Source organism: Gouania willdenowi, chromosome 15, assembly GCF_900634775.1.
Source record: "Gouania willdenowi chromosome 15, fGouWil2.1, whole genome shotgun sequence".
Classification (NCBI taxonomy): domain Eukaryota; kingdom Metazoa; phylum Chordata; class Actinopteri; order Blenniiformes; family Gobiesocidae; genus Gouania; species Gouania willdenowi.
Genome location: NC_041058.1, coordinates 34,592,642 through 34,603,393, shown reverse-complemented (window position 1 = coordinate 34,603,393; position 10,752 = coordinate 34,592,642).

Here is a 10,752-nt window from a genome sequence, read left to right as displayed (position 1 = left end):
AATTGTCAAAACTACAAAAAGCTTAGTATTATCTTGATATAATACTGTCTAATAAACGATTTGGCTTTGGTAATAAATTACAAAGTAAAATGATTATTTAAATAAAAGTGCAAATGGTCAAACTAGCCATGCGTGCTCCAAGGCTAATGTTAGCTTATTTTAGCAGGAGTTTCAATGGAGTCTGGTACGACACAATTACGCAAAATGCATAAAAAATACAACATGGATCGACTCACTGATGAGTGGGGAGATGTTGGGGTTATAGAAGAACATATCCGTCCAGTTATCTTTGATGGATGGTTTGTTTAACCAATTATTTTTAATCAAAAAGTGTGGCCCCTGAGCCACAAGTTGCCCTTGTCGGTGTTAGAAGCACTGTGGATCTTTTTTATTTGACACTTTGGAACACTTTCAATTAAGAAAAGTATATATAGTATCTCTCTCGCTGATGAGGTTCCTGTGTTTTTGGATTGAGACCCAAACAATTTTTTTTTTTTACAGAATCACTGCAAACCTTTGAGGATATAATGAGATCTGCTGTCACCTAGTGCATTTAATGAGAAATTACAGTATTTATAACAACAAAAAAAGTCAAACATGATAAATCAATAACTTTTTGGGCTCATTTAAAGTAAAAAAGAAGCAAAACGGCGAGCACAAGTTCAAATTCTTAGTTTAAACTACATTAAACCGTGCAAAGTTATTAAAAAATAAAATACCAAGACTAAAAGCAAATAATGATTTTTTTTTTAACAATCAAAACAGAACAAGAAACAAGCCTTTAATGCCATATTTTAAACCAACTAAGTTATTTTAAACAAGCTAACAAAAATTAAAATCCTGAAGGACTAATGTGTCTTGATTATTTGAAATTATATTTAAAGAAAATATTTACTCCTAATAGATTTGTTTCTGCTTTTGGTATTTATTTGTTTATTTATTTATTTTTTTTCTGTAAGAGCCCCTTGAAACAACAAATAAATAAGACAGAACATAAAACATCCTATAGTAGAAGGAATATGAACATATGTATATATATATATTTATAACATAATCAAGGTTCTCACCAAGAATTGTTCACAGCATGGGGTCACATTTTGAAATGTACAACTCTTTGAGGGCCAAATTTAGTGAAGTAAAGCTTTGTTACTGCCTCACTTTAAAGCCCAAAGTTATTTGTTAGTATAAGGGTTAGGATCATATAAGTTTCTACTTCCTCCTCCTTTTTGAACATGTACAGGCTTCACGTGCAGGATTTTAATAATTTTTTCTCACTTTGCTTTGTTTGATAAGTTTTCTGAATTACTATTATTAGCATTTTCATTGTAGTAAATACACTGCTGTTGTGTTTATGTTCAAAATTAAATTAAATCAAATGAATTGGTGAGGGTTCATGGATGAATGTAGTTAGTTAAGCCTGGTATAGGTACTCCACTAATAAATACTCACAGACACTGTATAGACAAGAAATAACATTTTATTATACATGTATGTAGTTATGCTTAGCACACATAACTACACACATTAACGAGTGCATTCATTTATAAACCATTACATGTGTGCAGATGTCCACGTCACACCTACTGGGAGAGCACTGGGAACCATTAGATTGTAAATCATCAATAAATCAACATGAACCATGACAACAACCTGGTGTAAAATAATAATAGTAACAGTTATAATAATAATAATAATAATAATAATAATAATACATTAGCAATTTATTGACAGAAATTGGCTCAAGTTAAGCTAAAAAATACATGAAATTTGGGTTGGGATGTATGCATCACACTGTTGAGAAAAGGAAAAGTCTACATGTCATATTCCATAAATCATCTTCTCCATGTGTGAGCTGTGTCAGTCTGTATGAAGAACTGATGAAGAAACATCTCAGTGATGAAGATGAGCTGGATTCTGATGGAAAGTGAGTTGAAAGATCAACAGTTTTTTGTAGAAAGTTGAAACCAAAGCAGTCTGTGTAAACACTGCAGTGCTGGTGACGAACAGCTGGAACTGTCTGATTCTCCTCTGAAGCAAAACTCTGCAATCAAACAAGACAATTCACAGTCATTAGTATAAAAGTCATCTTTATTTTTACATTAAACGTGTTCAGATTCGTTCTGTGTAAATGAGAGGCTTTACTTACATTGATTGTTTTGGTGAATAGAAGTCTTTCTGTCCTCTGCTGATGTTTCCTCCTCAGGATGCTGTGGATGCTGGTGCTCCTGTCCTCCATCTTCATCCTCCTCCTCCATCAGTGGATGCTGGCACTCCTGTCTGACATTTTACAGGCATTAGTATTGCGTAACATCAACATATTTTTTTATTAAACGTGTAGTCATTTTGCTTACATTGTTTTGGTTAATAGAAGTCTTTCTGTCCTCTGTTGGTGTTTCCTCCTCAGGATGCTGTGGATACTGGTGCTCCTGTCCTCCATCTTCATCATCCTCATCCTCCATCAGTGGATGCCGTTGTTCCAGTCCAACATTTTACAGGCATTAGTATAAAGTCACCTCTATTTTTACATTAAACATTAGTTCAGTGTATTTTTGTGCCAAGGAGAGACTTTACTTACATTAATTGTTTTGCTTTCTGCTGATGTTTCCTCCTCAGGCAGCTGTGGATGCTGGTGCTCCTGTTTAACATTTTTCAAGCATTATTATAACATCAAGTTTATTTTTACAGTAAACGTGTCTTCAGTATTTTTACTTACATTGTTGTGGTTGATAAAGAAGTATTCTTTAGTCTCTGTCCTCTGTTGATGTCTCCTCCTGTCCTCACTTGCTGGGATTAAAAAGGTTATCTCTAATTCTTCATTCTAACCTAACTCAGCCTAATATATTATGCATGTTTTCATAACAGTGACAGGACAACCACTCCGACTGTGGTCAGTCATAAAGAAACAAAAAATAAAATCCATACCATTTAAAAAAGTACTGGTACCAGTCATTGCCTGGGACATCAGTCGTCCCGCAAGACGCAAAGGCCAACTTACCTGAAACAACTATTTACAAAAGAGCCCAGGTACAAGACGCACTGGACAAACACACATGGACACTCAAATGGACAGCCTTGGTTTGTGTCAAAGTAGCCAAAGGCTGAACTAATCCCACCAGATGCAAGGACTAGCTGTGGAAGCCGGGTACAAACGGGGAACTCTGCTCATAGATGGAGAGGAGCAGGAAAAGGAAAAGCACAGATGACTCTAAGATGAGTCAGAGCTGTCGTCCCGTCTCGGCCTCTTCGTCCCAGGCTCACAGTGACTGTCAGAGTCGGACGATGCAGGTTCCTCAGAACCGTCTACATACCTCTTCCTGGAGACACTGCGTCAAAGTAGTGACTCCTGGGAATACTCACCTTCATCTTCAGAGTCACTGGAGGCTGAGGAAGCAGACTCCTCAGGGGTCACCTCGTCGAGGTAAAACGTAGTTCACTCAGGAAGGTCCTCCTCAGGTTCTTCTGTGTCTTCTGGTTCTTCTGTGTCTTCTGGAGTTAGGTCGCAGGTCGGGATCAAACCCAGAAGTTCGTCCCAGCCTGGGACCGAACCCGGAGGTTCTTCCCAGCTCTGGACCCAACCTTGCGTTCCAGCCCTGTCAGGGAAAAAACCTAAAACAAAAAAGTAATTTAATGAATGAAGAAATAGGTTAGTATACAGTGATTTAAAAAAAAATATATTTCATCACATTATAAATATCAAATCTTTAAAGCACTTTTTGAACTGAAACATATTTGGACATTCATTTAGTTGTACATTTCAACCGTTCTACAGTCTCCCAGTCCATCTACCTGCCTGGTCTTGTAGGTCCAGGATGGCGCTATGGTTGACAATAACAACTTTGTTATTGTCAACAATAACCCCCCCCTATGGAGGCTGGTAACGGTCACAATTAAACAATATAATAAAACAGCTTTTACTGTATGAATAATCAATTTGTGCAGTGATCGCAGTATCTCACTCAACATGTACAGCACTGCTTTATTTTTAGTTATATATTTATTATTAATGTGAAATAGACAACACAGTCAACACTTGTCCACAAGAGGCTTATCAATACAAATTATAATTATTGGAAGTATTGTAATCTACTGGTAGTTTCCTCCAACCTCCACACAGTAAATTATACACAGAAGGACTATTGAACAGTTGAGTACAGTAAGTTATGAGTCAAAATAAGCCATTTAACCTTATAGCAGGAGAAATCCCTCTATATTAACAAACTAATCAATGTGTAAAATTAAGCATGTGCAAAGTAAACAGATTAAACATTACTAGCATTATTAAAATGAATCAGAGAAATATTCAAACACAAACAATGCAAACTACATTTCACCCAGTCTAACTGAACATTACTGGCTGCTAAAAATAAACAAAAACACAAAAAAAAAACCCAATACATTTTCTAATATTTATAAAGTATGAAATAAAATACACATTTCTAATCAAATCTACCTCAGATCAGGACTTAAATATTTTTTTACTTTTTCACTAAATACACCTCTGCAGCCCAAACGCTCACTTCAGAGTAAAATTATCTCCAAATCTATCAGCATTTCTTAATTTTCATTGAGTTAACAATTTTCTGAAGCCTATACATGTTTATTTTTAATTATTCGACCGTTTTTAAACCTAAACCTGTGTAAAGTTTAAACCAACCGTCTCAGGCCACAAACCTAATTTAAAGACACAAACCTGACGATTAAATGATACAATGTTTAGGCTCCATCATGTTTAATGCTAATGATTAAAGTAAGTTTATCAGATGAGAATAATTCAGCATAACTTACACTCTGTACACTCTGCCATGCGTGGCCCCATGGTCTCCTCCTGGTCTTAACTTCTCTGGTTTGAAGTCTTTCTCTGTATGGTACGGGTCTGAAGTCCTGGTCTGGTTCTGGTTCTGGTTCTGTAGGAGTCTCTAAAGAGACTTTTCTGTGGGTCTGGTAAACGTTTTCTCTGCTCAAAGCTCTCAGCACGTCTGTCTCCGTCTCTCGCTGCTCGCAGAGTAACTGAAAATCAGCAGGTGATTTTTAAATAACGCCTCCTCCTTGTCATGTTCACGTACACACGTACAAAATGTATCAATGTACAGATATATATATATATTTTTTATGTGTATGCATTGATATGGGCTCTCTAAACGTTTTATATGACTGATAAAATAATATATTTACGTAGCATGACCATATGTTTACTTTCACGTCAGGTTTTGCGCGTAAAGTTAATTAAGATGCGCAGGTTTCCTACGGACTATGAATGTCTCACTGTGATTACTTTAATTTACTGTAACTCCGCCAATAATTGCTTTATCGGGACAATTCGAACAATTTTTTAACGCTAAAAAGTTACTTGTTATTATCTTAATGCTGAACCCAAATGTTACACTGTTGAGGCCATTTTAAAGGGAAAATACTAACTGCGGTCAAGCCAGCCGTGGTTCGCGTTTACCTGGTCAAATCAGCCGCACGTTATTTTCTTGTGCGCGATTATATTAACACTTACGGTAATCGCAATGAGACCGGTTCAAAGAGCTGCTGGAAGAGAAAAACACCCATCCATCCATCCATTTTCATACCCGCTTATTCCCGTTTTAACAGGGTCGCGGGGGTCTGCCGGTGCCAATCTCCGGCTCTCATAGGGCGCTTGGCGGGGGTACACCCTGGACAGGGCGCCAGTCCATCACAGGGCAACACAGACACAGACAACCATTCACTCTCTCATTCACTTCTATGGGCAATTTAGAGACTCCAATCAACCTTACAGTCATGTTTTTGGATTGTGGGAGGAAGCCGGAGTACCCGGAGGAAACCCACGCAGCACGGGGAGGACACGCAAACTCCACACAGAAAGGACCGAAGTCCACCCCAGGGCTTGAACCCAGGACCTTCTGGCTGTGAGGCGGACGTGCTAACCACTAAGTCACCGTGCGCCTGGAGAAAAACACATTTAAGAATATTTTGCCCAACTTTGACATAAAAAAAAAACTTTTTTTCCCATAAGTAGTCCATGATTCATATTTTGATTAACTTAGTACTTCATAGACTACTTGCATGAATAATACTGAGTACTTTTACTGTGTACTTTTTGAGTAATCCTCTGTCAAAATCCTGTACACATCACAAATTCTGGATTTTTCACCCAACTTTGACGTGGAATAAAAAGATAATTTTCCATAAGTAGTCCATGATTTATATTTCACTGAACTTAGTACGTCCTAGACTACATGCATGCATAATATTGAGTACTTTTACTGTGTACTTTTTGAGTAATCCTCTGTCAAAATCATATACAGATCACAAATTCTGGATTTTTCACCCAACTTTGACACAGAATAAAAAGATAATTTTCCATAAGTAGTCCATGATTCATATTTTGATTAACTTAGCACTTTCTAGACTACTTGCATGCATAATATTGAGTACTTTTACTGTGTACTTTTTGAGTAATCCTCTGTCAACATCCTGTACAGATCACAAATTTTGGATATTTCACCGAACTTTAAAATAAAAAAAATATTTTTCATAAGCAGACCATTATTTTTATACTGCTGAAGCAGCAGTTCATCACCTTCATATTGTGCTAGATTTGTGGCAAGAAAACAATAAGCTGGTTTAGCTGCAAACAGGACGAGGGGTAGACAGTGTCGCTCACAAGACTTGTTGAGAACAAGCTGGTGCCAAAACTGTTGTTTCTGGCTTTTAATGTTCAACTTACCTAAGGTTGTTTTGATGTTGCAAAACACACACACACACACACACATACAAGCATCTCTTAAAATGGAATGATCTATTTCACATACAAAATACTATTTACCTATTTTCACATTTTTAAAACAAACAAAAAACATATACAAGTATACTTGAAAGTTGTGTTTTTAAATAAAACAATATGAACACCTTTAACTATATACATCTGTCAAGTTATTTAAATCACACAATTTCTTTAAACACGAAACATTCCAAGTCTATGTCTGACTAAAATTGGTCTCATAACACAACAGACAAAAATAAAGTCAAAGCTGCTTGATGTCTTGAGTCCTGTGTGTATAAAAACAGACAAAGTAAAAAAATAATATAAAATTTAAAAACATACAAAATAAATGAAAAATAAAGTCCTATGTGCAGGCAGGGCAGTTCCAGTCACTTGCCCTGGTGTCTCAGGGTTGGTCCTTACTCATCCCCAGGCACTGCTCATGGAACCACCTATCACAGCTAACACACTGTAACTGCAAAATGAAACAAGTGATTAAATAATCTAATTGATCTTTTTATCTGAAATAATGGAGTAGATGTAAAATAGAGGATAATTTCCCGTTATGGGCGAGGCAGTTATTCTGAAAAGTAATTTTGTCTTTACATTTCTAAATGGCATATAATGTAAATTTTATTACATGTAGCAAATAGTCATTAGCTTACTGCCTCAAAGACTGGTGATGTATATCAAAATATACTAAACCTCTGTCATTGGTGTAGATCTTTCCAAGGATGTTTTAATTTAGAACTATCAATATTTTATGAATCAATGTTACGCTTTACAATTTAAGTTCATTAATGCAACTAATTATGTAATGTCTAATTTTAAAAAGAAAGGCATTTTTGACCATACCATACCATTTACTTACATTATAATACTAATAAAACCTAATTATAACTACAATGAGAAACACTCACCCAATCAGTAATGGGAAGCCCAGATCCTGGGGGCTTTGAAATGGAGCACATTGCACAGTTTTTCTCCATGTCAAACACTGGCAAGAAAATATTATTTTATTAACACATACTGTATATGTACACATTTTTCAGTTTTCTGGCAGCAGCAATGCAGTCAAATACCAGAAATACTACAGATTAAAGCTTGTGATCTGTGAATGGATCAGACATGGCATCAACAAAATTTGAATCAGTTTTTAAGGATTGATCCATCAAGTGTGACTTGGTGGTTATTGTGACAATGACATCGAATCTGCATAAATTATTTGTGATGAGTATTGTGTATTTTTGCTGGTACATTAGGAGCTGCTCATGTATAGTACAGCGGAGCCCATGCTAACGGTTGTCGATTTTTATCTCTGCAATACATGATATTTGTCTATATTTTATATTTATTTTTCAACAATGACAATAAACATCTATTCTATTCTATTATACATGGCCTCAGTCTCTCCTCCTGCTTCCCACACCCACTGGTCCTGTGCTCAATTCAGAGTTCCCCTGTAGATACCTGCTCCAAGATCGACTCCTATGCCTGAACAATTTGTGCGTTTGCCTTAATTGAAGGCCCTTTGCTGAGATTTCCTTTTTTGCCATTTCGTCGTCTTTGGACAACCAATTCTACCTAAGCCCCAACATCTGTTTGCTTGCCTGTCACTCTGCCTATGCCCCCCCCCCAAAAAAACTACCTTAAAAAAGTTTCTGTTTGCCAAATTAATTCAGCATCCTTCTCCTCTTCCCTGCTATATATTGTGAGCATTCAGATCAGTCCAATACTGCAGCGGGAAATGAGTAATAAATCATTCTTTAACTGAAAATAAGTTTTATCTCCTTGACATTTATTGATCAGGTTTGTGTTGAAATATAAATTGATATGTGTTGGTTATGGGTTCATCTTAAATCTGTATGGGAGGTTTGAATGTGACAATTTTACATGTTTTAGGTAATTATAATATATTTCATTGTATAACTTTAATACACATTCATCATTTCCATAACAAGTAACTACACTGAAAAAACATTGGCTTAACCTACAATTTGTATAGTAATCATTTACATGTGTAGGAAGATGAGATGAGTTATTATCAATGGGTTATATAACTGAGAATATTAATTATGATTATTAATATTACTTCAAATTTGCGGGGTGCCACTCCTTTTAACAGGAGAAATATGTCTAAGTTTTTAGACTAAACTCATCAATGTGAAACCAGGGAAAAGTGAATTCTACCAGACATCTACACCATAATCACAGCTTTAATGAATCAGAGGAATCAAAGATTATGTTTAACCTTTTATTCAAAAGTCAACAATTAACACAGTCAAAATATCAATTGAAATGGGATAATTAAATCATGATAAAATGCATTTCTAGGCTAATAAAAGTGAGGATTATACGTAATAAAGTGAAATCACTAATCTAGAAGGATGCTAATCTACCAAATATTGAATAAAAATGCAGGATACATATTCAATAATAAAATCATAAAATCAAAGAATAAAATAAAGAGAGCTCATAACAAAGAGAGGAGGACGGACAAGGGGGAGACGAACAAACATGAATGAGATGTACTGTGTGTGTAGCATGTTGTTAATGCGTGTAAGTTTGTAGTTATGGAAATATGTATGTGATCTATTGTAGATGAAAGTTGCTGATGAGAGTTCATTCTTGTACCTTGAAGATGTCAGGGTTGGACCTGGAGGTGCTGTTTGAGCAATGCAGCAGGACGTGCCACCGTTGGTTCTGTTTCGGTTCAACAGAGTGTAGCCCCTTCAGCCGATCCGGGCGGTTAGGCCTTCGCAGCTGGCTTAGAGAATGGCTCTTGGCTAACCCCAACGGGTCGCGGGCCGGGCTTCCTTTCGGCTGTTACGCACGTCACTAGATGCTGTATTCGTCCGAACCAAGCAGCTGTGGTTTCCAAAATCTAACTGTTTCAACTAAAAATAAAATGAAATAAATGAAAAGACTGGAAACATGAGGGAACACGTGTGAGCATGAACGCCCGCGTCCAAAAACTGTAGTTTCTGGTCGCGCGTCCTTTTTTAAAGGGCGTTTGGCGATGCCTTTTGGAGGAGGCGTCTGGGTGGATCCTTCTGTGATCATGTCGGTGATTGGTCAATGTCTCTGCTTTCAGCTTGTGGGTGTGTCTTGGGTGTGTGTGAGTGTGAGACAGAGACAGACGACAAGGGATGATTCTAAACATAAAAGAATGCCTAATAATTAATTCCACATATTTCAAAACATCTTTTCAACATCATATCCTGAAATATCATGTATTACGAAAGAGTTTGATACCAAACACGACTAGGAAATAGCCTCGAATCACTTTAGGAACTAATTAATGCATTTTACCTGTAATTACTCATAACATAAATGTCAAAAATCATGTTATGCCTCCTCTTAACTATACGGTCGCAGTAAATACCTCAAACTAACTTTTGTGATGTTTTTCTGGTAATTTTAAGCACTTTTAAATGATAAACACTTTAAAATAGCAATCTGTTGGTTATTGTCTTGCATGAAACGAGTGTGATTGAACAGGCAATATTTGTAATTCCAATTTCTGGAGAAATCATTCCACAACAATGTTTTCATTTGTAATTTTTCAGTCAAACACATGTTCGTTGTTCTCATTTCTAACTTTTCAAACATAATACAATTTCTTTGTTCTCCTTTCTTCACTAGGAGACCTCTCAGTGAAGGTCTGGTAAGCGTCTTCCTGTGATATCTCACCACAGGGGGTCAAAGGGCATTGGGACCGTTCTTTGAACTTATAGCATCCCACAGTATCTGTTTTAAAAAGGGGGAGAAGAGGGATGTTCTTCTTTGATCATAAATGTCGCAGGGAGGTAATATAAGGGAAAACTGTCCTTGGATTCTCTGGTCCTTTTGTTTGGCCGGAAGGGGAGTCGTAAAAGACGGGTTCATACTGAGTACTTCACATAGCTGGTTCAGTCTTAGCGGCTCCGGTAAGAAGTTCAAAGACCACATAGTGGGGTTAGTCCTGCATCTCAGAGTTACGGGGGCAGTTGTGTGTAAACAGT